We start from the raw sequence: 22,728 nt of genomic DNA on the forward strand, positions 1-22,728 counted from the left end.
TACATTTCACTATCTTTGTTCAGACCCAGTTTTAAGGTGCTGAAATGGCAAATTAAGCATGTTTCTGTCTGTCGTAGCATGACTTCAGGGTTACCGCTCCTTCTACCGAGGCTGACATTTGTGATGCCAAAAAAACGAATGTCTTTCTTTTGGTCCATTTGATGCTCCTGCTGCCAATGACTGGCCAAAAGTAACATTGTATGTTTGCTGCCATTCCCTGATAAATGCTCGCGGATCTGAATCCAGAGTTCCAAGATCGTACTTCCAATGTAAATAGCATTGCATACATAAATTATAGTATAAACCACACATTTTGTTTTGCAATTGATGTTTTGCTTGATTTGTATCTGATTGCCAAATTTGTCTTTGAAATTTGTTGTTTTTTCATGCGAATATTGACACATAGAACAGGTGCCACATTTTCTGAACCCAAAATTCTCCTGTTTTAGCCCATTCATAGATTGATTTCCTGTTTCCTGTAGTTGGTTCCACAATGTTAGTGCTTTTTTGAAAATGGTTTGCGGTCCATGTTGGACGAATTTCGCTATGTGGGGATCAAGTTTTAGTAAGTGCCAATAGCGTTTGAAATTTTTCTAATCTCAAAGTGGTCTGGACAATATGTTGTTATGAAGCGTACATCTGGTTGATGAGCAATGTTGGTTTCTTTTTCCATCAGTTTTTCTGTTTGTGACAGGAGTGACGCTTTCTCTTGTGCTTTTTTGATGTGCTTTGTATGGTATCCTCTTTCCTTGAATCGAGAAAAAAGTAAATTGCACTTTGCCAAGAACTGGGATTTTTCTTCACAGTTTCTGCAGGCGTGGATAAATTCTCAGATCGGAATGTTATTTTTGACTCTTTGTTGATGACAGGTTGTAGCAAAAAGGGTCGAATTGACCTCCGTAGGTTTCCGAAATGTCTTGGTGTGCAGTCCATTGTCCTTCACAAATTGTCAAGATCAAAAAATCAATTTAGGATGTGCTTGAATGTGAGGTAAATTCAATCCCTATGTTATTCTGATTCAAACGGCATCTGAATTGCTCCAACTCATCCATATTGCCTTTCCAAATCACAATCACATCATCAATATATCGAGCCTGTAGGATTACGTGCTCGGTATATTGAGTGTCCATGTAAATTATCTTGTCTTCTAGCATCCCCATCAAAAAATGTGCAAGGGCGGGGGAATATTGTATGCCCATCGCCACCCCTTGTCGCTGGTGATAATATTTGTCATCAAACATGAAGATGTTGTAGTGAAGGGTTGCTTGCAGCATTTCCTTGAGCATAGGTACCTGATGGTAGTGAGGAGCGCTGGTATCCTTAAACACATAATCAATAGTCTCACAATCATGGATGGCACTTTAGTTAGTCTCTCCCCCTGCAGCAATTCCCCAAACACCTGCTAACTACATTCTGTGTGGATATAAAGCAGTGGCAAGGAGACAACATGAAGAGTGAACAATCAGTCTTTCTCAGGCTTTAAACTAGCAAACAAGGAAACAGCTAAGAAAATAGCTTAATAGTCAAAATCAGAAATCGGTTCTTGTGATGGAGAACAAAGGTACAGTACATGTAGGATGCAAATGGGAAGGGATGACTCTTATAGGATGTTGTCATGGGTTTTAATGGGAAAAAGGCAAATTGGATTTTGAAAAACACAAGGCATGGGCAAATTTGGTTTTTGATTGCAAACCGGATAGTTTTACCAAGACTATATTATAATGGCTATATTATTAAAGAGAGACACTGCACGCAAGGGGGTTAATTTGCAATTGTAAGCAGCTTGTGCCGCATACCGCCTCATAGGGATTGAAAGAAATGGAAAAGCAGGATGCTAACAAATACGAACTAACGCAGATTCTTCTAGAGAAAGGGTAAAGAGAGAATGCTAACAGTTTGGGAAATGACTCAGGTTTTAATGTCTTTTTTATAGGATTTGAACAAAATGCAAAGGAAAAGAGCAGGATATGCAGTTTTATGGTGCAGGGCGATGTTGATACTTACAAAATATACTTCATTTGGGTATTTCGGACAGCCAGCCGGGTCTCTGGACAGTGGGGCCTAGGATCTGGTCACTGGGCAGCAGGGTCAAGAGATCTGGTCACCAGGATGGCTAGACTCCTGTAGGGGAACAGCTGGGCAAGTCCTAAAGGGGTCAGCAGCCTTTCCTCCTTTCTCTTATTGGGATGAATGTGGTTCTGGATAGGTGGTTCTACCTGTATCTGGGTCAGCTACCTCTGGACCTGGTTCTGGAGTCTTGGAATCTTGCAGGGTGAATTTTGAATATTGAATATCCCTGTGTCTCCCTATCCCCTGCTTATATAGTCAAGGTGACATCAGAGGATTTTTACAATATGGGCGGAAGTACCCTCGACTTACCCCTCGCATGGGATAGGTCAGGCTATTGATGCCCCCACCTCCCTCCGAGCTGATTGGTTTAGGGGAAGTGGCCTTAGTTTATGAGTTTGTAATTTTATGACTCCCATTGTCTCACAAGCCAATTTTTCACAAAAATGAGTTATGAAGCAAAACTCCATATTTACAATAGTCACCATCATTAAAATCAGATAGGTAGAGCCCATATTTTACAAGCAGTATGCTGTTTCGAACACCAATTCTGTGCGATGTTGCATCACCCTTTGGCACCATTTCGCCGTTTTAAGGAAAAATATAATATTTACAAATCTGCAAATGGCACATATTTGCATACTAGCATCCGGCATGTTCTCACCATATTTTGTGTCTGCACCATTTATGCTTCACTCAGAAATGCCTTTTTACTGCCATTCCATTCCACCACATGCCAGGAAGACACACATGGTCTCATTTTACTTGTCCAGAAATCACATAACATACTGGCATAATATCGAATTGTTGCTTATTTAGGTTGCTGAAACATGTCATAATGTACAGTAGCTCTTTCAAATAAATGGGGTGATTTTTTCCCCAGATGTGGGCTGTCCTCAACCCCCCACAGCCAAATGTCCCTGTCAGGCTTGGCTTGCTTAAGGGTTTCCATGACTACCCTTTGAAGTCCTCCTATGGATACTGGGCATGAATGGAGAGAAAATCACACCTATAAGGCAAAACCAGGGCTTCACCCCCACACTTTGTCCTTGGGGGCAGTTCTGCCAGGCAGTCTGGGGGAACCTGTAATTATCAAACTATTAGGTCCCAAAGAACAGAGCGCATGTCCTTTGCAGTATCTGTTCATCGGTAGGTGCGACATTGGCCCCTCTGCCAAATTGGTTTGACAGAAATTCCTGGGCCTAGCTGAGATGATTTGTCTTTTGGGGAAAAACAGCACAATATGCATATTTTCGAAGCCCCTGTCCCCACATGTAAACTTGTGTTTCTTTGCGAGCCACGGTCTTATTTCACATTTAATTTTACAAATGTAATTTTTTGGCTTTGCAAAAGCAGTTTTACACGTGTTCTTTTTCTCTACTGCTACTGTTACAAAATGTGGTTTCTTTTGCATTAACTTTCTGAAAGGCTCTTCCCAGATCTGGTCAGTTTCTGGATACAGAGATGTGCTGAAAATAGTTTCTTGGTAACTGACACGATGTAAGAGAGAGCATCTTTCCTTTGAAGTATTTGCGTGTGTTGATTTATTTCAAAACGTCGATCCAAGCCGTGCGGATTTAAAGCAGAATTCTCTTGCTTTTCATGGACTTTACTTGATGAAAACAATGCCGATCAGTGAGGGATGGCCTCACTTGATGGTATTCACTTGCAACACATGGCAGGGCTGTGTTTAAATAGACAAAACTGTGTGATGTTGGAAATGAAAGGAAGCACCAGTGCGATGCAGTCTGGAATGCAAGACATTTTCTTGTGCAGTCTTTGACATGAATGGATATCAATCAACTAACTCCACATCTCATTCATTCCAAGTGCCTCTGTGTAGATAAACTTCCAAAGGAATACAGAGATTCTGAAGCACTAATGCACATTTTTTCTAATATACATACACCCATATTCTGTCAGGTACGTAACATTTTGACAAGTTATCTGTTTGACTTTTTATTGCAGTCTGAGTCTCTGTGAATCTGTTCATGTGACTTTCAGCATCATTCTTTAATAGCTTCTAATATTTTCTTTCATAACATTCATATCTTATTTTTAATCTTCCCTTTTATATTGGTTTCACATCACCGGGCTGGTATTCTTTTCCCTTTGTGTTCCCTAAACTGATCTACATATTTCTGGTGCTTGTGACTTTTCCCTTTCACATACTAGGAATATTTCCCCATGTTGTGTTTGGTCTCGAGTATTGTGTTATTTGCTTCCCAAATAAAAGAGGGTGTTGGCAGGGCCATAACAGTCTGACTATCGTACACTGTGTGCAGGTACATATGATGGCATCCGCCCGCCCTCCGGACCTCAATCCCCCTGTGATTGGCCTCTCGGGCCATGTATTGAGCGAGGGCCTGCAGCTGCACCTGGGAGAATGCCATTACCAGCACAGCGACCCCAGGTGAGCTGCAGGACCCTCTGCCCCAGGCTTGCCACCTTGTGGCCAGGCTCGTGCCCCCTTGCGGCCCCAGACCCCCTTGCTCTCTGTGTTCCCCGGCTTCCCTCTTCCCCTCCCTCTGCCCGCCTCTCAGACCTCCCTCCCCCAGTGATGGGCCTCTAGGGCCTTGTACTGAGCGAGGGCCTGCAGCTGCACCTGGGAGAACGCCATTACCAGCACAGCAACCCCAGGTGAGCTGCAGGACCCTCTGCCCCATGCTTGCCACCTTGTGGCCAGGCTCATGCCCCCTTGTGGCCCCAGACCCCCTCGCTCCCTGTGTACCCCTGCTTCCCTCTTCCCCTCCCTCTGCCCGCTTCCCGGACCTCCCACCCACTGTGATTGGCCTCTCGGGCCTTGTACTGAGCGAGGGCCTGCAGCTGCACCTGGGAGAACGCCCTTACCAGCACGGTGACCCCAGGTGAGCTGCAGGACCCTCTGCCCCACGCTTGCCCCCTTGTGGCCAGGCTCGTGCCCCCTTGTGGACCAGACCCCCTCGCTCCCTGTGTTCCCCGGCTTCCCTCTTCCCCTCCCTCTGCCCACCTCCTGGACCTCCCTCCCCCTGTGATTGTCCTCTCAGGCCTTGTACTGAACGAGGGCCTGCAGCTGCACCTGGGAGAGCGCCATTACCAGCACGGCGACCCCAGGTGAGCTGCAGGACCCACTGCCCCACGCTTTCCACCTTGTGGCCAGGCTTGTGCCCCCTTTCGGCCCCAGACCCCCTTGCTCCCTGTGTTGCCCGGCTTCCCTCTTCCCCTCCCTCCGCCCGCCTCCCGGACCTCCCTCTCCCTGTGATTGGCCTCTCGGGCCTTGTACTGAGCGAGGGCCTGCAGCAGCACCTGGGAGAACGCCATTACCAGCACAGCGACCGCTGGTGAGCTACAGGACCCTCTGCCCAATGCTTGCCACCTTGTGGCCAGGCTCATGCCCCCTTGTGGCCCCAGACCCCCTCGCTCCCTGTGTTCCCCGGCTTCCCTCTTCCCCTCCTTCCACCCGCCTCCCGGTCCTCCCTCTCCCTGTGATTGGCCTCTCGGGCCTTGTACTGAGCAAGGGCCTGCAGCTGCACCTGGGAGAACGCCATTACCAGCACAGCGACCCAAGGTGAGCTGCAGGACCCTCTGCCCCACTCTTGCCACCTTGTGGCCTGGCTCGTGCCCTCTTGCGGCCCCAGACCCCCTCGCTCCCCATGTTCTCCAGCTTCCCTCTTCCCCTCCCTCTGCCCGCCTCCCGGACCTCCCTCCCCCTGTGATAGGCCTCTCGGGCCTTGTACTGAGCGAGGGCCTGCAGCTGTACCTGGGAGAACGCCATTACCAGCACGGCGACCCCAGGTGAGCTGCAGGACCCTCTGCCCCACTCTTGCCACCTTGTGGCCAGGCTCATGCCCCCTTGCGGCCACAGACCCCCTCACTCCCTGTGTTCCCCTGCTTCCCTCTTCCCCTTCCTCCGCCCGCCTCCCGGACCTCCCTCCACATGTGATTGGCCTCTCAAGGCCTTGTACAGAGCAAGGGCCTGCAGCTGGACATGGTAGAAGGTCATTACCAGCACGGCGACCCCAGGTGAGCTGCAGGACCCTCTGCCCCACGCTTGCCACCTTGTGGCCCCATACCCCCTCGCTCCCTGTGTTCCCCGGCTTCCAGTCCTCTGCCAGGCTGCCCTGCGGCTAAGGGCCCCATGGAAAATGGCAGCTCCTGCACTGGCAGCACCGAGATGTGACTCCGGGTGTCCGCAAAACAAGCCAACAGACACCAACAAAACTGTAAGTGTGGCATGGGTGGGGTGTAGAGGCATTACACTACACCAGAAAGCCCTTGCCACTCTACCTTACCTTCCATAATGTAGACTGCCATAGACTTACACCATGCATACTTGGAGAGATTTGTGACCACCAATCCAAATCCACTCTTGGGTGAACTGTAAAGGTTGCATTCCATCACACACTAACATACTAGCCACACCTATAGAGAATTATCAAGATTAGACTGCATCACTTTTAGACAGCTGTAACAATGTTAGCATGTGCCACACTTAGATGTCATCCTTAGCTTAAACCTGCGTCGCATCTAAATAGAAATATGAATGTTAGCATGTGCCACACTTAGATGTCATCCTTAACTTTAGCTTCCGTCACCTCTAGATAGAAATGTGAATGTTAGCATGTGCCACACTTAGATGTCATCCTTAACTTTAGCTTCCGTCACCTCTAGATAGAAATGTGAATGTTAGCATGTGCCACACGCAGATTTCATCCTTAACTTTAGCCCTCATCGCATCTAGATAGAATATGAATGTTAGCATGTGCCACACTTAGATGTCATCCTAACTTTAGCCCTCATCGCATCTAGATAGAATATGAATGTTAGCATGTGCCACACTTAGATGTCATCCTAACTTTAGCCCTCATCGCATCTAGATAGAATATGAATGTTAGCATGTGCCACACTTAGATGTCATCCTAACTTTAGCCCTCATCGCATCTAGATAGAATATGAATGTTAGCATGTGCCACACGCAGATTTCATCCTTAACTTTAGCCCTCATCGCATCTAGATAGAATATGAATGTTAGCATGTGCCACACTTAGATGTCATCCTAACTTTAGCCCTCATCGCATCTAGATAGAATATGAATGTTAGCATGTGCCACACTTAGATGTCATCCTAACTTTAGCCCTCATCACATCTAGATAGAATATGAATGTTAGCATGTGCCACACGCAGATTTCATCCTTAACTTTAGCCCTCATCGCATCTAGATAGAATATGAATGTTAGCATGTGCCACACTTAGATGTCATCCTAACTTTAGCTTCCGTCACCTCTAGATAGAAATGTGAATGTTAGCATGTGCCACACGCAGATTTCATCCTTAACTTTAGCCCTCATCGCATCTAGATAGAATATGAATGTTAGCATGTGCCACACTTAGATGTCATCCTAACTTTAGCCCTCATCGCATCTAGATAGAATATGAATGTTAGCATGTGCCACACTTAGATGTCATCCTAACTTTAGCCCTCATCACATCTAGATAGAATATGAATGTTAGCATGTGCCACACGCAGATTTCATCCTTAACTTTAGCCCTCATCGCATCTAGATAGAATATGAATGTTAGCATGTGCCACACTTAGATTTCATCCTTAACTTCAGCCCTCATCACATTTAGATAGAAATATGAATGTTAGCATGTGCCCCACTTGGATGTCATCCTTAACTTTAGCCCTCATTGCATCGGGTTTGATCGTGGGTGTTAGCATGTGCCGAACTTAGATGTCATCCTTAACTTTAGTCCTCATCGCATCTAGATAGGAATATGAATGTTAGCATGTGCCACACTTAGATGTCATCTTTAACTTTAGCTTCCGTCACCTCTAGATAGAAATGTGAATGTTAGCATGTGCCACACTTAGATGTCATCCTAACTTTAGCTTCCGTCACCTCTAGATAGAAATGTGAATGTTAGCATGTGCCACACGCAGATTTCATCCTTAACTTTAGCCCTCATCGCATCTAGATAGAATATGAATGTTAGCATGTGCCACACTTTGATTTCAACCTTAACTTCAGCCCTCATTGCATCGGGTTTGATCGTGGGTGTTAGCATGTGCCGAACTTAGATGTCATCCTTAACTTTAGTCCTCATCGCATCTAGATAGAAATATGAATGTTAGCATGTGCCACACTTAGATGTCATCCTTAACCTTAGCTTCCGTCACTTCTAGACGGGGGTTGTGAATGTTAGCATGTGCTACACTTGAATGAAACTGTGAGGGATGACAAATTCCACACCTAGATGGAATAGCGAATGATAGCGGGCATCACACCTTGACACAATTGCAAGGACAGCAATGCCAACTAAATAATGCACTAACAACTTCAGCCCTCCACATACACCTCTCAAACTCTAACAAACACAACCACAAGCCTAAATACAGCAATCCGCACAAACTTCACCACATTTTAACAACAAAGCAAACCATAGACTTGCACAACAGCACACGACGACTACAGACAGTAAAACACCCCAAGCCCAGCCAACGGACCCAACCGGCTGAGACTGCCAACAGCACATCACTGCTCTCTTGCACTTTTCCAGCTTATTCCCACTAACTAACCACCCCCTTTCTCCCTTTTCAGAGCCACCAGAGTGCCAGGGGACCACTCCGGTGGTGATCGTGCGCGGTACAAATATCCCTTAACATTAACATTCACATGACAGAACAGCAGTGCAGAGCAATTCTGCATTTAAGTTATTTTCTCTGGTTTCACATGGAGGAAAACAAAATGTAGCCATTCTTGGGGTGGCTGTGTTCAAATCTCACCCCGTGTGCTTAGCTGACAAAAACACAGCCATTTTTGGGTGACTGCTTAAATTCAGTTTTTGTTATAGGGCGGTATGCCATAGGCCTTAAATCTACCCCACACTAGTAACAAAATCTAAACACACAAGGAACCCGGGAGAAGGACGCTAGGTGTAATAATTAAGGACAGACCCAGTGAATATGTTTCCTAACAGGAGAGTGCACTGGGAAGCTTATCAGGAATTGTGTTAATGAACTGACAGAAATTGGGTTTCGTAGCAGGAGAGTGTACTGGGAAGCCTATGTTGGTTTGAAAGTGGAAGTTGTTGAACAAGTGACTGATGAGCAAATAATTCATGAAACAAGCTTCAGTAGTACTTAAAAGTAAACCAAGTGAAGTCTTATGGTAAAGCTGAAATTGTGGCAAGATATTTATGGAACAGATGTAAGTAAGATGTGTTGGTTGCGTGACTTGTAATTGGTGGACCGTATGGTCCGACAACTGCACCAAGGCCGAACTCCACATAAACAAAAGCGTGATTGTTGTGACCGAATAACTATAAGGAAGGAGATCTGTGTGAACTGCATTTGAGGAACTGAACTTTATGTTTTGGAACATTTAAGAACATTGAAGATCCCAAGGAATGGTGTTTTTGTGTACTCTTGGAAGAGTTGATAGCGTGGGGAAGGGAACCCCTCTTTCGGAACCTGAAATGTTTGAACCTTGGCGAAGGGAGAACCCTTTTCCATTTGAGAGCTGGAAGAAGCTCTCAACCTTTGTTCTGTACACTCTTACTGACACATCTACACCTTGTATACAATTAGATGTGAGGGCAAGTATAGGTTTTGGACACAAAGATTTACTTTGGACTTCCTGACATAAACTATCCTTAGTTTCAGATATGGAGGGACATCCCACGATAGCATAGGGCAAATTAGGCCTTCTTCCAACATTCTTTTCATTTAAATAAAAGATTGTATCCCAAACTTCAGTCATTTGTCTGCGTCTGCTTCTTGATGCCTTTACAGCACACAATTAGTGAAGTTTTTGGCTGTTATTAATCCGACTTTGAATGGTGCAGAGTTCTTTGATCAAGGAAGGGGAACATTAGAGTCTATGTATAATGAATATGCTCTCTTGGTTCAGTAAAGACCCAAAAGAGTTTGTAATTTGTGGTACTCACCATCTTTAAAACTCTTTCAGAAGACTTAAAGGCAAATGGAACGTCTCTGGAGGACACAGAAAACCACTACATCTGAAATAAAAGTAAAAACAGCCTTGAAAAAATATAAAGTGGCAATCTTTGAAGCCAAGGCTATGTTTCTTCAGAAAAAGATGCAGACATCATTCAACAGACCACGGGAACTGTTTGCAGTGATTGCCGGCCTGTTCCATCATAGGAATTGTGATCAATCCCGCGGAGTCCTGACAGAATCCCTGCCTAAACTCTCCTCCCAGGTGGCCAGGGGAAAGCAGTCGCTACCTGATCCTAACCCTGCAGAGTCCTTAAACAGGAGAACCAGAATTGTCTAAGCCAAACAGAGAATATAATAAATAAGAGGGAAACATGTTTTCCTAGAGAGAGAACTCTAAATCAGAGACATTATCAACAGATAATTGGTGAAACAGAAGAAACCCAAAGGTGGCAGGAAGGAATCCCATCTTGTAATCATTATCAAGGGGGAGAGGAAATTGACCTACATTGAACGTAGCAAACAAGTCAGAGGAACAAAGGGCCTCAATTGGTATTGTGTTCTTTGGAAAGAAGTTATAAATCTCAATGTTGTTGAAGGTTGAAGACCTGTATGAAGTTTGATGTAGATCTCACCACTGAGTACTGGTAGTAGTAGTAAGTGTGTTATCCTAGCAGGCGAGTATACCAGGAAAGGTACTTTTTAGTGGTTAGTGCTGGCAGGTTGGTGGACCAGGAAGTTGACACTGAAGTACTGCATTGTGGTTGAAGGTTGTGGTGGAAAGTGGCAAGGCCACTGGAATGTGATGATTTGAACTGTGATAAAAACTAATCCTGACAGATTTGTATTGTGTATGAAGAGAAAGATATTGAACAATTGAAAGAGTTGGAAGACAAAAGTCTTTTGGTTTTTTTGAAGCACTTTGAAAAATCACATTGGAAGAGAACCTTTTGTCGCTTTTGATCCAAGTGCCAAGTGGAATACTTATGGAGTAAACTTTGTGTTTCATTTGATTCAAATGTCAATTGGAAAGCTTATGAAGTGAGGAGAACTTTATATATTGTATTTTCAAACAGACTTTGGATATTGAAAAGAACTTTCTTCACTGGAACTTTGATCCAAGAAACCAGGTTTAATCTTGTGGAAGGGGGATACTGAGCCATGTCACAAGGAACGTATGGTAATAAAATTGTGTTTGCAAATAACTATTATATTGCTGAGTTTGAACCACCATGTAATACCTATATGTGATGTGTACAAGTGTGAGGGACATAAACCTTTTTAGAGTATTTTCCTTTAGTTTTAGTTTAATAGGTAGGGAAATCCCTGTTAGGTTAAGGAAAGTGAGCCGCTTTTCTCACCCTTATTATTTAAATAAAGTTGGCTGCTTGTGAGAAACCTCTTTCTACTTGTCCGCCTCACATTTCTGACCCCTCTCATGGTATACTTCAAGGGCAATGACACCATCGGTTGCTCAATCAAATGCTAAAATTGAGAAGATTCAGGAGTCAATCAATTTAAACCTGACTCAATTGCCCACGTTGCCTCAAATCCCTAACCCACTCACGGCTCTACTGCCCCATTTTTCATCACCTAAATTTGATTTCAGTCCTGTGCCTTATGGCACAGTACTAGATATAATAAAGAGATTGAAAACTATGAATGACTCACTTGTCCTGTTCCCTGCCTCTTCAGCACAAGTCATGCGGCTGAACTTGGCCTGTGAAAATTCTCGAGAAAATAAAATTGTAACTTCCCAGCTCCAGGAACATGTTGAGAAACTTGCTCTCCTCAACTCTTATCAATCTGGTTTCTGGCCTAGACATGGGATGGAAACAACATTGATCTTGGTCTGAGATGATATTCTGACCTAGGCCGATAATGGTGAGCTCACTCTCTTGGTGAAGTTAGACCTGTCGGAAGTGTTTGACAAAGTAGATCACAACATCATGTTAGATCCTCTAAAGGAAGTAAGCAGAGTCTCAGACACACCATAGTGTGGTCAACTCCTTTTTATCTAATAGCCAGCAAAAGGTAACCTTCGGCAGGTTTTTGTCAGATACACTTCTGGTCAGTTGCGGTGTCCCTCAGGGTTCTGCCCTCTTGCCACTTCTTTTTAACATTTATATGAAACCATCAATGAACATCTTTCAGTAGTTGGAGGTAAACACAGATCTGTTTAAAGATCGGGAACCTCAAGGACTCCGTTCAGAAAGCAAGCCTGTGTCTGGACGAAGTCACTTGATGGATGACCCTAAGTCGTTTGCAGCGTAATGCTAATAAAACAGAGGTGGCCTTGTTTGGACACAAACATTTGTTAGCAGACAGGCTGAACTGCTCCCCTCTTCCTGAATTCCTTGGGTCCAAGTTTAACTAATCTAGGGTGCATCTGACAAGCTAACGGGCAGTGAAATCCAGGTTGGTGCCTTAGTCCAGTCAGTGATTTACTCTATGCGACGACTACTGCTCGCCCTGCCATATATCTCTCAAAAGGGCTGTGTCTCTGTGGTGGGATCTTTGGTGAACTCTCGCCTGGACTACCGGAATGCCCTTTAGCCTGGCTGCCCCGAGAGATAAATGATGAGGCTCCAGAAAGGGCAGAATGCGGCTGTGATGTTAATTTTTAAAGTCCCTAAATCTACCCACACCTTACCTCTCTGCACGTCCCTTCACTGGCTACCAGTGAAGGAAAGAATTAAGTTTAAAATTCTTTGCTTTGTTTTCAAATTCAACAATGGTCTTCCCCCTCATATTTAGCTCAGAACCTTAATTGGTATCCCCAAAATTGATGCTTAGGTCTGCAGGCAAGTATCTTTTCAGGATTCCTCCCTCCCGTTGTGTTTCAAGAGGGGACCAGGGTTTTGCAGTTTATGGCCCTCGTCTTCGGAATTCGCTTCCATGGGAACTTTGTACCCTCACTGAATACTTTTAATTTTGAAAATGTTAGAAACCTGTTTTAGGGCCTTCCTCATATCCTCTAGTTGCTGTTTATAGTGTAAGAGAGTAATAGGAATCCATTCGATCTCTGCCTAAATCAAGTTAAGTCTGCCAGGCATAGCGCGATATACATTTTTCAAAAATCAAATCAAAATCAAATGACTAACTATTTAAGATGAACAAAACAGTAAATAGAGTATGTAAAATATACAACATTGTCGTCAGCAAATATACCAAAATCTTCTAGTAAATTAAATCTAGACCACTTATTAGACCAATGCAAAAACGATCTTGTTGCTACTTAATGTATTTGAAAGTAGCGCTAAATAAGCAGTGAAGTAAATTGCACTCTCTGGAGCTCATTTTGCACCTAATCGTAATTTGCTGGCGGCGAGTCGTTACTTTAGCACTGCAACTCAAACGGCTCCCCGCTTCCAAATGTTCATCATTTGTTTCCCCTTTAGCAATGAACTTCCCATATTGGATCTATCATTATCTATAATTTTTTTCTTGACTGTTCAAATTTGATCTGTGTCTTGGACAACAAAATATGATTGTCAACCAGGATGTTTATTATAGATTATTTTCAATAGTTTATAATTATATGTTCTCTCTTTGGTCATGAATTATTCATATTGGATCCATTCATTTTGTTTTAATTCTCTCAATTCCATAATGAAATCAAAAATCTTTAAATAACGCAACATGATTGTTAATAGGGTGTGTATTATAGATTGTCACATATAATTGTATTCTCAACATTGTGTTGTTATGATGTCACTATGTCCTTTTGTGAAAACATTGCTTCGCCCAAAATGATTGCACAGAAGGGATGTTTTCAGATACCCTCATATAATGAAACAAAGAAAACCGAATACAAAACAAGGTGAAGTGGTTTAAAGTGTTAAACGTATTTACATTCTTTCAAAGAAAAGTCTTTGTAAAGTCAACATGCACAAAAATAATTCTCTTTGTAATGAAGTCTGTGAACATTGAAAATTCACCATCTTGAAAATGTGATGTCATGATTGAAAAAATGCTTACTTATGCAATGTCAGTAATACCAAGCAGATGCTAATTGGCTGCATGTGCACTGCAGCGGGTGTATGAAGTATTATCTGAAAGTTCTTAAGTAAAGATTTTGCAATTTCAATGGGAATTTGGTGGAAAACAGACTTTGTTTTCTTTTCCATTGATTAAGGACAGTTGATAGTAGTTGGCAATTGGACAGCACTGTTCTTGAAAGGCATTTCCAAGCTGGAGGACTCCTCAGCTTGTAAACATTTTGCAGAACTAATGGTATTTCAATACGCTCTGTAGCTTGCATTTAACTCCCGTAGATTTAAACAACTGACTAAATAAATGACACACACTAATGAGGAGAGGTTAGCTAAGAAAAAAAGTAAGGTTTAGATAAGCCCGAAGGCTGCACAAAACAGCAGGGAGCACAGATTTCAGAAGCGGCTGCAGGTCCGGTTACTGAAGAAGCCAGAAAGTTTCAGAGTTGGGAGGACCCAGCTAGTTCCACAAGACCGACTGTGTGTGCAAGAGAAATCAAGTAGCTAATTTAAAGCACAGGCCTGACTGTAGTTCTGTCTTTGGGCCTAGAACTGTCATTGATACTGCATTTTGGGAGGAGAGTACGGTCTGACATGCAGTGGCGATGGAAATCCTGAAAGTTGGTGCATGGGATATTTGGGTTCTAAGTTGCCATTCATTACTTTTGAAGTCATCTCTATGTAGTCAACTCTATGTAGCAATCACAGCTAGCATCATTACGTTTTAGAGGACCTAGGTTTCCATGACACCTTTAACATTTAACGGGACCTGGATAGTCATGACTGTAGACTCTCATTACCATGAATAACAATCTCTAGAGTTTATAATCTAGAACATCCAACAAAAATACTTTTATTTTGTAAACAAATCTCCCAATTTAGTAATCGGTCAAGGGCTCCTGGGTTTAAAACCTTGATAATAAAAGAGAAATAAATCTAGTAGAGGGATGATAGGAGGGCTAACCCAACACATACTGATGTTTCAATAACTAATGTAAACACTGGAGGGGGTATCTGTACTTCGGCCCCCTAAGTGGTTGGGGTGGAGGCACAGAGCACCCCAGCCAAGGTTCTCTAATGGTAGCTATGGACAAACAACCAAGGCTCAGACTCAAAGGGGTTGATGCAGGCTGGCTCTTAGGTACAGTGAATCCCCAATCTCCTCACAATGGAATGTCCAAACACTATGTTAGGTAATAACACACTCTTTTTATTAAAGGATAAAAAGACAGGTAGATATCCACAAATAGATAAGACTCACTTTGTACTACAAATCTAATCAGGTAATTTAACTTAATATATACAGTTCTATCTGATACCACGGTTACCTTTAAATTCAGTTATAATCAAATCCTGACTAGGGGCGGAGAGAGAGAAAGAAACTGTCAATCCTGTCAAAATTGTTCATTAAAGGGGAATGGGCATATCAAAAACATGAAGCCGGGCAATCTAGAATGATGCAAGAGGTGACCCCTATAAATATGGATGTGTGGAAGGACAGTGGTCTATTACATCAAGCCCTGACAGAGTTTTATATGATGCAAAACATCAAAGATGAGAAAATTAAAATGGTCCTACTCACTGCATGTATGTACTTCCACATTATAATTATGGAAGTGTCGGGGGGAAATTCTCCCGGGGTCGGCTGGGCCGTCCGTGGACCTCCGGGCAGGGAGGCCCCAACTCCTCCCGCGTATCCCAAAAATGAGTATGAGGCACACGCAAGAAGCAAGGTGGTTCTGCTGTTTATTTAAACAACGGCAGGGATGGGTCAAGGATCGTATGCGTCCGTCCTGACTCTCTCCCTCTCCTGGGGCTCGCAGGCCCTTTTTACCTTAGTATGACGCGCTACTTGCGTCACCTGGGAAAGTTAGCAAAAAACCCATCGCCACTCTGGATTGGTTCCTCGAGTGGTAGGGTTAGTATAGCATACGTATAGAGAGCGCTGTTAGTGGTTGAGGGTCAGTCAGGTGGTATACTTGGGTTGTCCCTTCTATTAGATACATGAAAATTGTTACATGAAGACCCCTGAGGATTGGCTAGCGTTAATGGCGTCAGTGATAAGTGCCCCATGTTCTGATTGGTCCACTCGCGAGCCCCCCCAGTCTGGGACCATCGTTGTGCCCAGCTCGCGGTGCACCTGTCATTTGCAACAATGTATAACTATGGGTATGTGCAGACAATGCGAGGATTTGTTCATATGCTTGAGAGCAGACTACTCCCACCGCCGCAGGTGTCCATTGAGTCGCTTCATTGTTGCTGCTTGTGTCTCAAAACGTGGGATCCAGGCGCCTCCTTCCTCCTGGGTCTGGGACCCTGTCAGGTTCGGCTTGGTCACGTGAGGAGAGACCGTGGTTGAGGCAGAATTCTGCACATTTAATATTGCATTTTCCACTGTGTGTCTGGCTTAGTTTGCAGGTGTGACCTTGGCTTCGGCTTGTGGCATGCGAGTTTGCAACATTGTGCCCTTGACTGTCTGTTCTCGCCGGGCTCATTCTGCAGGGTCATCAATTGTACTCTTGCTCGTTCAATGTTCATGGAGGCTCTTGCTTGTGGCCTACTTGGGCCTGGTGCATAGGTGGGGATGTTTGATGCACAGCGCTTTAGGTTATGGTATCATTTTGCCTTATCCCCAATATCGTGTCTTCGTTATATTTCTCATTGCAATGCATGGGTTAGGAGAAGCGTCAGCAAGCATTTTAGATGAGTTTGTTGTGCGTCTTGCGTTTCTGCATTTTGAAAAACCTATGTGAAAAATAATAAAGATGTGCGTCAGTGGGTCTGTCCGTCACCTACGTCATAGCACTGAATATGTTCTTCGTGTGGATTGGTGTGGGAGTGTCCAGTGTGCATGTTTGCACGAGTGTGCTGACCGTAGGCTAGGTCGTCATGGCATCTCTAACGATGTGTTTATTTACTGTTTAATGGTTCAGTCGAGTTCATCCATGCTGCAGGTGTCGGCATGGGCAGGGCAGGCTGGTGGGCAGGCTGGTGGGCACATCCGTATGTTCCTGTACCAGGGTATTTGGTCGTCTGGTAGATAGGCAAACTCCTCTCGTGGCGGGTGTCTGGGCCGCGATCCTCTAGGCCAGGGGCGTGAGGGGATTGGTGGGAGTCTTTTGTTCCAGTCTCCCACTTCAGAAGAAAGGTATAGGTGTAACCTTTGTGCAAAATCAGTTTGAGCTTTTAGATTAAACACAGAGTAAGTTAAGGCAGGCACAGCAGAAAGTGCTACAGAGCCAAAATATTGAGTTAGAATTAGGTTACATCATTCAACAGTTAAAAGATGAGTTGGCAGTACAGCAACAAGTTAATTCAGAGCAAGAATACAGACCAAAAATGCTCAAAGTGAGGAGATTAGTCTCCTGCAACAAAAATGGTCTGAGTATTCCCAAACAATACAAGAAGCACAGAAAGAAAACGAGGCCCTTTGTGATGAGGACAGGGGACTCCATGGCCAAGTAGTAGCACAGTGTAAGGTCATAGAAGTCAGTCAAGCCTCTGAGTACTACCAAGAAATAGGGGCTGAGAAAGATGAATCAGAGAGATTAGAGAAGGAGTGTGCTAATTTTAATCAGGCATTGAGGAACCCCGAACAGTTAGGTAATGGAAGGGCAACCCATGACCTTGGTGTGATGTCCTCTGTACCAGGGGCCTCTCATCACCATATATGCGCAAGGCGCTGCTAACGTCATATCTAACAGTTCACAAGAAATGGGAACCATGAGGCAGCTGGACTTAAGTAGGTCTAGCATGACTGAGCTGGAAGGCCAGCCCCCATCAGAGATTGATGGACGTGCATCACTGCTTAGGTTCAAAACTATTTTGCCAAATGTGTCCGACCAGGAAGACTCTATGAAGAGAAAATCAGGGAGTTAGACTGGCAGAGACATCAGCTACAAAGGGACCATCAGAAGAGTTTAGGCCTCAAAGGAGCATCCTGAAAACCTCTACCCGTTTAGGGAGGTGGGGGAGTTCTCCACCAACCCCAGAACGAGGGTGGAGTTGGATTGGATGAGTACTCCCCTGTGCGAAAGAGGGAATCCAAGGGAAGTGACCCAGAGAGCCTACAATGCAACAGGGGAGAAGAGACTAGGCCCCGTCATTCTGGGAAAGACTCCCACAAACAAAAGAGAACTTTGGTAAAATCTTCATGACCCGTTACCATAAAAATGCCAAATATTCAGTCTGAGAGCATCTGGAGCTGTACGATCAGATGATGACGTCATTTGTCATAAAAAATGACCAGAATTCTATGGAGTTTGCCAAGTGAACAATCTCCCCAGAATACTCCAGATTCTTTGCTGGGATGGAGGATCAGAATCATTCAAGGTGGCCTGGTCTACCTACAAGGCGGCCATCTTGAAGCACTTGTCCGTGCACCGGAAGCCCCAGGAGGCTTGCAAGGCAGCCTACAACCTGCAGTGCGGAGAAGATCAGGCACCAAGTGAGTTTTTCCAAGAGTTTAAGCGGTCATTTGCACAAACCGCTAGATGGGTGTGCACAAACAGTTGGGAGGTCATTAATACCTATTTTCATGCCCTCCCTAAGTACATAATATCACAACTGGTTATGGACTTCCACGATGAAAGGACCCTAGACTGGGTAATAGAATAGGCTACCCGGATTTATGAAGTCCAGAAGCCTGTAGAAAACATACATTCGCCTAAAAATCCCAAAACAGCCAACACCCCCGCTGCTGCCAGACCTAGAAATGGGGGGGCTAAAAATACACCTCCCGCTAAAAACTAACTGCCAGGCAGAGAAGAACCTCTGACCAGTCCCAAGTGGGTGCTAGCCAGGCACAGTACCACATAAATGTGTCACCTGACTCTGACACCTACATTAGCCCGAGATGCAAGGGGAACAGACCCATCTTTGGGTATGAATGGACTCCTGCGGCTCAAAGGAGGGGAGCCAACCAGGTAAGTACGGCCCAGGAAATATTCCTCCCAATTTCCATCCAAATTTCCCACAGAAATTCCCTCAGGAAGGCAGTAATCTTCCATCCTCCAGTTTATGTTTCTTCCCTAGGTACCCTCCAAACACCAACTTCGAGAATAATCCTCCCCCCTCGCCGCTTTCAGGATTCTAGACCACCAAATCCGGGAGAAGGGAGGCTACCCAGGAAACCCTCAATACCCAAGCTACTGTGGGAGAAGGGACAGTTACCCTTCCTGGGAGCAGCAACGATTTGACCCAAGAGCCCCATATCAACCAGAGAGGGTGTCACAACTGGAGCGCCAGTTCCAGAGCTTGACCCAAGACCTGAGTCGCATCTTGAGGGCACAACAGGCCCCTCAAATGAACATGGCTGCCCAGAACAGCTCAAACCCAAGGTCTGGCACCCCGGAAGAATGACGGGGAGAGAACCCTGACAACTAACAGGATCAGAGGAGGAGGCTCGGAAGGAAGGGGGATGCAAAGCCCTAGAGGAAGCTTCCTTCCTCACCAGTGAAAAGCCCCTAGAAACCTCTGAACCTGAACCCAAATCTCCTACCCCCAAAAAGCTGCAGAGGGTAAGTAGGAGAAACCAGGGGACAAAGAAGACCCATTTTGTGGAGGTAGTCAGCATCCTCTAGTTTGAAGGGAAAGAATCCCTGGAAAGTCTTCTCTTTCAAGGACGGGGGATTCCTCCCAAAGACAAAGAAAAATGGGTCCCAAAAGACACTAACTTAGACTGGGTAAGTATGGGGACTGACCTAGAATGCCTATCCTTGAACCCCAGAAATGTCATCCAGCGAACTCAGAAATAAATGAAGGATCCTCCCCCCAAACCGGTTCCAGTGACTGTCTCCAGGAAAAGGGGGGCAACACAGAATCAAAGGAAAAAGGGGAGTCACAAACTCCCCATATCTCAGAATGCCACATTTTGTTTACAGATTCCTGAACTCCGACACAGAAAACTACCCAAGATCCCATGGTGTCGGAATCCAAAATAAAGAAGATAACTGCCCCACTAGCCCAAAATGCGCATTTCCTTTATCCCCTGGAGGAGAAGGAAGAGAGGTTTTGTGCCCCCGTCAAGGTACAAGGCCAGTGTGTATTTTCAGCGCTGGTGGATACAGGATACCAAGCCACCATTCTATCCAAAAAGACATTTGAGTAAATTAATTCAGTAAGAAGGGAGAGTCACCAAATTCACACCTCTTCCTGGACATTTCCAGAACTTCAACGGAAATTATATTTCCGTCGAGGGGACTGCGCAACTGGAGTTCAAAATTGGGCGACACAAGCTGAAACACCCAGTCATAGTCGTCACTCCAGATGGAACACCATGCGTCCTAGGGAATTACTTCCTTCGGAGGTTGTCAATCTTAATAGACTGTGTGAACAAGGTCCTCTGGACACAGACTCACCGGCCAATAAAATTAAAACAAGCATCAACTATGTAAGCTTAAATGGCACATGCCATATGGTTGAGCAGCGGTCTGACAAAATTGAGTTCCACTTTAGGAACAATCAAGTCCCTGACATAACTGTATCTGCTGTAGGAGAACAAATTGGTGATGGAAACCCTTCTCCATTCTTGAACATCAAAATTCCTTCCAGTAACAAGTGGCATTCCACACTGGAAGGAAATACCCTGACTTTTTATACTGATCCACAATTTGAAGAAAACCTATATCCCATGGTAAAAGGTGATGAAAAACCAGCTCAAAGCGTGGCTGATATTCAGAAAAAGGGCAAACAGCTGTTCTTCCCCAGCCAGGTAAATGAGGGTGGGGGTGAGTGTCCTCGCCAGAGTATGCCTGAATAATGTAAGAAGCTTCATCAGCGTAGCATTACTCAGGAAACTCCCAAAAGATCAGACCATTCCCTCATTTAAGTTAATTGATAAGTAGGAAATGGGCCTGGAAACTCCCAATTCTAAACATCTCTTGCTTAGCAGGTGTGTGTTCAAAATTTCCTTTGGTAATGAAAGCATAAAGCATAATTGTGGGCTTGTGCGAGATGTCCCCTCTGCCTTCTACTTAGGCAGTGACAGTGTCTCAATTGATATGCAATTAATTTGGACTCAATTAATTGCCAAGTCTGGTCCTGATGGGGGTAAACCCCTGGGCTTTGATAATCCTGAAAAGGCATTTCGATCCGCTCAATTGCTGACGTATGCAGTTGAAGTTCAAACTGGAGAAGAGGTCACCATCCCACGAAGGGTCCGGCCATTCACCATCCCCCTAAAAATTAAGAGAGCAGGACTTGTGGCTGATTAAAGAACCCAGTAAGGGTAGAGCTCAGGAATTCTCCAAAGAGTACAGGTAAGGAATTGGAATCTGGGTGAAGAAAATCATGTATATATAACAGGGAGATTAACAAGGGGGGTCTTGGGAGTCCCTCTGCCAGACATTAGTCCTGGTTACGAGAGACGTACCCAGAGTCGTTAGCTCACTATCTTTCACAGAGAAGAAATATCCCAAACATATCAGTCTTTGTCCTGCCCTGGGGCAGTCCAGCACCGAAATGCTAGGCAATTTTCCCTTAGATTGTAAAATTAGTACTGCAATTTCTGCTATATAAGGGGGACTGTAGTAGGACTCAAGGGAGACACACAACAACCGGGGAAGAGAGAAAAAGGAGGACAGAGAGAAGGCTGCTGGAACTGAACATCTTTGAGAGTGCAGTGAGATTTCCCTTTCTTTCCTGAGTGTCCTGAGTCCCAGCTGGCTTTCCTGAAACCTTAAACAAAACTATGTAAGTAGCAATAATCCCAGCCCTAAATTGCATAAGCCCTTCACTTTTGCAGCAGTGCATCCTATATTTCCCTATTGAAAACCCTAATTGCCTGTGTAGATCAGTCATCTCCCATAGAAGAATCTCTTGTTTGCCTGTATATATTAGCATATCCTCAATGAAAAACCCTCATTTGTTTGTGTAAATCCTTAGTATTTTGTAAGTAAATCAATTAATTCCCCCATTACATTTCCCAGAGCGGGTTTGTTGAAATTCAAAACCAACCATCCTTGTCTAGTATTTTTAATTAATTGTTATAGTCATTAAAGTGTTTCCTCAAAATAATTATTTCCATTATGAGCTGAAAACCGAATTTGTCCTTGTGTCTAAATTATGCCCTGCTAAGCAAATTTAAATTTGACAGTGTCATTCCTATTTGCATCTGTCCTATTAAACCCAAACCTTTGTTCCCAACGTGAGTAATCCCTTTGCCCAAAGCCTACCTGTTAGTTGCCCCTGTCATTTTAACTAAAAACCGATATTCCTATGTGCCTTTCTCATTGTTGAAAGTGTGTGTGTCATTTTCAAGCCCCAGTAAAATTAAGGTGATTCTCCTTTCCGTTTTTCTAAAAATGTATTTTCATCCTTTTAAAAGGCGTTTTTCCTAGCCTCCTTCCCTTCCTCTATCAGATTCTGAGTGCAGATTTTGTGTCACATTTCCTTCATTTTTCATTGTTAAGAGCTTGCCAGCCCTTCACAGCCCCAGAAGAAACTAGGGTGATTTGTCTTTTTGTTTTTCTAAAAATGTCATTTAACCTTGGAACATTTGTTGTCCCTAGTTTATATCTCGTCCCCAATCATACCCTAATCACGGATTCTGAATTGCATTCCCTTTATTTTTTTAAATTTTCTTTCTCATGTGCTGCCCGTGTTCAAATCGGATTTCCTAAGTGTGCTAGCTAATCTGTTTTGAAGCCCGATTTGTCCTCTAGTGTAAGCAGCCCGAAGTACCCTTGTGCGCTGTCCCATAGCAGTAATATTAAATCATTGAAAACA

The sequence above is a fragment of the Ambystoma mexicanum genome, chromosome 6p (assembly GCF_040938575.1).
Source record: "Ambystoma mexicanum isolate Mex_15411 chromosome 6p, UKY_AmexF1_1, whole genome shotgun sequence".
NCBI classification, from domain to species: domain Eukaryota; kingdom Metazoa; phylum Chordata; class Amphibia; order Caudata; family Ambystomatidae; genus Ambystoma; species Ambystoma mexicanum.